The sequence below is a fragment of the Sinocyclocheilus anshuiensis genome, unplaced genomic scaffold (assembly GCF_001515605.1).
Source record: "Sinocyclocheilus anshuiensis isolate Anshui unplaced genomic scaffold, SAMN03320099.WGS_v1.1 scaffold284, whole genome shotgun sequence".
Classification (NCBI taxonomy): domain Eukaryota; kingdom Metazoa; phylum Chordata; class Actinopteri; order Cypriniformes; family Cyprinidae; genus Sinocyclocheilus; species Sinocyclocheilus anshuiensis.
The window spans coordinates 899,282-905,253 of record NW_015554266.1 but is presented as its reverse complement, the minus strand read 5'-3'; the positions used below and the strand labels follow the sequence as shown (position 1 = coordinate 905,253).

At 38.0% G+C, this 5,972-nt stretch overlaps 1 long non-coding RNA gene across 1 annotated transcript in view; it reads left to right on the top strand.

The window, feature by feature from the left end:
- LOC107671305 (uncharacterized) overlaps positions 1-1,195 on the top strand; it is a 3,302-nt gene extending 2,107 nt beyond the window's left edge. The window contains exons 3-4 of the long non-coding RNA XR_001632184.1: positions 40-119; positions 1,058-1,195. This is a non-coding gene — a long non-coding RNA (uncharacterized LOC107671305). The remainder of the gene's footprint in view (positions 1-39; positions 120-1,057) is intronic.
- The last annotated feature ends 4,777 nt before the right edge of the window (positions 1,196-5,972 follow it).

Below are 5,972 nucleotides of genomic sequence, written 5' to 3'. Positions count from 1 at the left end.
TCGGGGCCGATTGTGTTTTTTTTTTTTTTTTTTTTCTAGGTTCCTGCAGAGAATGTGATCACACCTTCGAGTCATTACCATTCCATTACGCACACGTACTGTAGGGGAGAGTGCATGGGGTAAGATGTGTCGACATATACTCATGTTGTTCTCCAGGTAATTCAAAATGATATAGAGGTAAAGCTATATTTCATAATGCTTCTTATCAACTGAAATGATAAGAAACATCTATAAAATATGTGCTCAAGTGGCTCAACTTCCTGGGCCATGCAGGGTGAATTAAACAATTTAGTTTTAACAGTAAAAACATATGTTACAGATAAATGCTGAAACATAATGTATTATACTATTCCAAAATACTTGCTCATACTAAGCATTAGTAGTTTGAACTTCTGCTTGTCCCACACTGTAACAGACATGAATGATGAAACCTCAAATCCTGGGGCTTGTTTTATTTCTCTAAGCCACTGAACATATGATCTTATGTTCATGAAATCCATATATAAAACTTATATTGAACACTCAGAAAAAAGGTACAAATGCTGTCACTGGGGCGGTACCTTCTCAAAAGGCACACCTTTGTACTTAAAGAGTCCATATTGGTACCTTAAAGGTACAAATTAGTACCTAAAGTGTACATATTAGTACCTAAAAGGTACAAAAGTGTACCTTTTGAATAGGTACCACCCCAGCGACAGCTTTGTACAAAAGTGTACCTTTTGAAAAGGTACCACCCCAGTGACAGCTTTTGTACCTTTTTTTTCTGAGAGTGAAGGAAAGACAGGAATAGAGGCTACTTGCATTATCTGCAAAGCATTCATTTAATAGTAATGTTCCAATGTTTAAGCAATGAATCAATAAAAAAAAAATTTCAGCTAAGTAAATAAATATGAAAAACATTTGAGTTAGGTTGCTCACTGTCACCGTACAGGTCCCCAGTTTGACTCCAGACTGGAGGTCTTTCTGTGTGGAGTTTCCTCCTGGTGCTCCGGTTTCCGGTTGTGAATTACAGACACTAAATTGCGAAAGTGTGAATGCGTGTCTGTATGTCTGACAGCTGAGATGGGCTGGCCATCCATTCATGGTGTTTTCCAGTCTATGGCTCAAGAAGCTGGAAGAGGCTCTAGTATCTGACCCTTGGAGAAAGGATTCAGTTCAGCAAAAGTAATCATCCTAATTTCTGTAAAGTGACAAAAAGGAGAATAAAAATGGAATTCTAAAGAAATATCTAATGTGGCCATATATAGAGTGCTGCGTTGTAACTGATTACATGTAATCTGGATTACTTGTAATTAGAGTAGATTACATTTAAAAATGCTCATAATCAGATTACAGTTACTTTCTATGGATTACATCATTACATTATTCACACAGCGGTTGTAAATTATTCATAATATTTTGCTTTTGCCTTCTAAATGTTCTTTTCTAAAAACCCTACTGTGCCATACCATTTAGCTTTGACATGCTTTTGAATTTGAGGGAAAAAAGCACCTCTCAAGCAATTAGACCATGTATGAAACAAATTAAAATTATGCAAGTTATTAAACACTGGTGATGTATTGCTGTGAAACACTCTGTCTTCATCATATCCAGTGACCTCCAGGAACTCTTGATTCTGGAAGTCTGGACAATAATATTTGAAACCGTGTCTTTGGAGGTGTCGTTGTTGTTTTCATGTTTATTCATGTAATGCAGGGATTTGCAAACGTTTTTGTCAGACAAACACCATAAAATAAAATATTTACTTGAAATATCTCTGAGGAACTTAATATTTAAAATAATTTAACAACACATTCAAGTGTTTAAAATATTTGTATTTTACATTTTCATGATTTTGTTAATTATTATCTTTTTAACAACTCACAAACCCACTGCAGTTGTTACATTAAGCCCAGTTTGGGAAACCCTGGTTTAATGTAATGTTTAATGCATTTTATGATGTTGATAATAAAAAATGGAATATATTTTCTTTCTCTTTCCTTTTGTTATACCAATATGGTATATTTCATGGTAAGTTTTAGACGGAGCCGAACCTCCCTATAAATACGCAAGCTGCGTAGGGCCTCCGAAACACCAGGGGGCCCCCTTGTTCTCAAATTTGATTCGTTTTTGAATTTGGCCAGCGGTTATGAAAACATGAATGATGGGCTACTGTAAAACACGCATTATCTGAGCTGGGAGGAGAGCAGCACACTGCTTTGTCCCCGCTGTCAGCTGTGGCAGTGTCGCCGCGTTTGATGGAGATTAATGAAGTATCAGGAGAGTAATACGCTTCTTCGAGCACTCTTACAATCTGGAGGAACGGACCATCCCCTTCTTAAATAGCAAAGCTGTCAGCGCTGAGAGGTGCAGAGGTGTACAGGGCTCGCGAGAAGAGCAGACACAGATAATGCAGGTGGGAACGGGCCGCTGGCCTCTCGGCAGGTACCCATCAAAAGCTAATTCCCACTACGCGCCCTTGTTTGAATTCGTAAAACAATAGCATGCTTCTGAGAGCAGCGTGAAAGTATTTCATTTAAGATAATGATGATGAGGTATGAAAAGTAGGCATTTGTCAATACATTATATTTGCACTCTCCGCTCGCGCACGCTCATAAAAATGTCCATGTGTTATTCACACGGCATCTGAAATCCCTGTGGGCGACTGTACCTCTTCCCCTGTCAATTCCCATTCAGACGTACAGCTAAAATGGAAATCACTCTCTTTCATTTGAGTATTCACACTTCCCGAGGAAACAAAATGACTCCCATCAGCTCCTCGTAGGCACCGGGCCTGTTTGTTCCCTGTCCGGCCGAACTCAAAATAATTGACTTGAAGTGCAAATACGAACGAGTTTATGCATTCTGCTTCTGAACGGCGCACAATTAATTAGAAGAATCAATGTTCCTTTTAAAAACCCAGGAGACCATTTAATCCGAGCTCAATACCGCCAGACTGGCTGGATGGAGGGGGACACAGAAAAAAAATCAATGGCTATTTGTGAATCGTGAGTACGTATTAAAGGCGGCCTCGTCTCACTGCTTCATTTGCACTTGAAAGCAGCCATCTGGAGCAGCAGGCTTGGCTTAAGCAGATATGATTACTAATAATGTGATATAGCCGTACACTGGCCTATTCAAATGGCCTATTCCCACTGCTGAAATGAAAAAGCTCTGCTTTCTGCCTTGGGAGAAGTCAGGGACGCACACATGCAGACACAAACACGCACGTCTGCATACATATAAACAGCCTGCGAGCGTTGAACTGGAGTGGGAGGATAAAGAGACGCACCGAGGGGCCTTCAGCAGTTTAGCATCACTGACAGTCTCTGAACTTCAATGCATGAATGCACGTGTTTACTTAGCTAGACTTTAGTTGGCTAAATCTGACACAACCTCCGTTTGGGGTTCTGGGATTCATAAATATTGCAAATAAGATTTCTTATAGCGGGAAGTTTGGTCTGCTCTGCAGTTAGCTTTATATAAAAATGCCAGAAGTCCATCTATTTAGTTTAGATTTATTTTTATTTAGCTTATTTATTTAGTTTAGACCGCTAAGCGTGTGACACCACAGCAGAATCTATAGACAGCACCTTGACATGCTATGTATCACCATACATACAAAAACTATATTTATATATAAATAATAGTAATTTTCTTCGGTATATTTCAACAAACAAAAGTGAGTTGACATGCTTATGTTACATGATACATGCTTATAGTCTAACATGCTGATTCTGGCAAGGTCCTCTCAAAGTTATGAATAAATATTCTTCCAGTAACATTAATCAAACATTGTTCAAATCTGGTCTTTAATAATGTTCTCAATCTTACTGAGGTTCAAGGTTCTTTATTTGTCACATATGACTTACATGTAGTGAAATGTTTTCCCCTATTCCTCGTCCCACAGTAGCTACAACAACAAAACAACAAGTTAAGGACATACATACATATAATAAAAATATATATTTAGAGAGAGAGAAGGCAGAGAGAAGAATGGAGTATAAATAATTTTACAAAATATGCAAAAACTATATGTACACAGATCAGATTTATTCATTTATGGAGAATCTTTCTGAAACGTTTTAGTTGGACGTTCAAGTATCTATTCTAAACGATACTACTTGCTACTGGTTTCAGAATGTTCAGAGGACGTTTAAAATGTTCTCAATATTTGCAAAAAATATCAAATGAAACATTCCCTTAATGTTTTCTCTAATCACAATTAAGTTGCAATTCACAAAGTTGGCAGTTACAAAAATGGATGTTTTGAACATTCAGAGAACATTTAGAAATAACGTTTTCATAAATACACATATTTGTCACATATTTTTGTTAGCTGGTGGTCCCTTAGACTTGCATTGTAAGTGAATTTCTGTCAACTCTCAAACTGTTAAAGGGGTCATATGATGCTGCTAAAAAGAACATTATTTTGTGTATTTGGTGTAATGAAATGTGTTTATGCGGTTATGTGCGTTGTGATTGGCCGAATGCCTCAAGCGTGAGACGGAAATGTTACGCCCCTTGCCATACTGTGATGCCGTGTCCCGGCTCGACGAGTCAAAAACATTAAAACCCATTACAAATGAGGCATTTGTTGCATCCAGTGGGGACATAATTACTGATTATAAAGACTTATACGTTGCGTTGCATTGCGTCGCGTAAACATAAAACCATGTCTGCATTTGTGATCGGTGAAATGACAAACAACAAGCGCTACTCTACACTGCTCAAAACTCGCATTTGAATCGTCAGTGACAAATTCTTTAAATATGAAAACGTGCTTGCAGTCTGTGAGTCAGAACAGACGCATTGTAGTCTACTCTCCCAGGATCAGGAAACAGTCCTCCATAAAATGCGCTGCACACATCTGAATATTTGGGTTGAACTGTTCTGGAACAGTGTTGTAAATACAACTTAACCACTGATTTCTTGTCGTTTCCTCTTTTGGAAGGCCAAACAAAGTAGTTTCGCTTTCACAACGAAACACACAGTGTCTCCACGACATTGCGGCGGCGGCAACAATATTACAGCGAGAATCAAAGTTACGCCTTCTTTCTTTGCGTGAACATTTGGGGCGGCGTTATGCAAATCTTCCCACATCGTGACATAGACATGTGGGGGCGTTTAAACGAGAGGTTTTAGGAGGGCGTGGACCAGTCTTAACTTTTATAAAGAACATCTCTTTGGATTTGAGACTTTAGTCTTTGCAACTTTAGGGATTTTATCTATTCACAAACAGCTTGTCACACTCCAGAGAGAAAGGAATACTTGAAATCGCATCATATGACCCCTTTAAAATCACCAAATTGCATAAAAATTATTTCTATATAAAAGTGAAATTATGTCTTATTTATCACATAACATCCTGGATTTACGAGGGATATACTGGATGAATGGAGACAGCTAGAGTATATTTAGAGATTACAATGAGGACAACAAACCGTATGTGTCAGATCCCTTGGGCTACTGCTAATAAGGGTTAAAGGGCTGTCTCAATTACACACACATACACACAGGGATTACTGCCTAAAACGCTTTAACTCAATCTCCTTCAGGCTACTGATTAATCTGAGCCATCCTGATAAAATACCACTTAACATATCTCAGTGTATACATTGAGTTAATTTTTTCATACTTTAAACTGATTTATAAATGCAAAGTGGATTGTGTTATGACTTTTCCAATTTTACTAACCAGGCGTATAATATAGTGTAATATTTAAAGGCGTCCTATTATGCTTTTTCACTTTCTTAATTTTAGTCAGTGTGTAGTGTGTATGTTTTGGCATAAAAAAGACCTAGAAAGTTACTAATCTCAAAGTCTACTCCAAAGGGAGATATTTCGTTTTTTCAAAATCCCTTTTCAAGAACTACAACGAATGGCTCGTTTGGACTACAGCGTTGGTTTCCGGGCTTTGTGATATCACAAAGCGGCCCATTAGAATATCATTAAAAATAATTCCCGCCTACAGAAATTCGAATGGTTGGGGG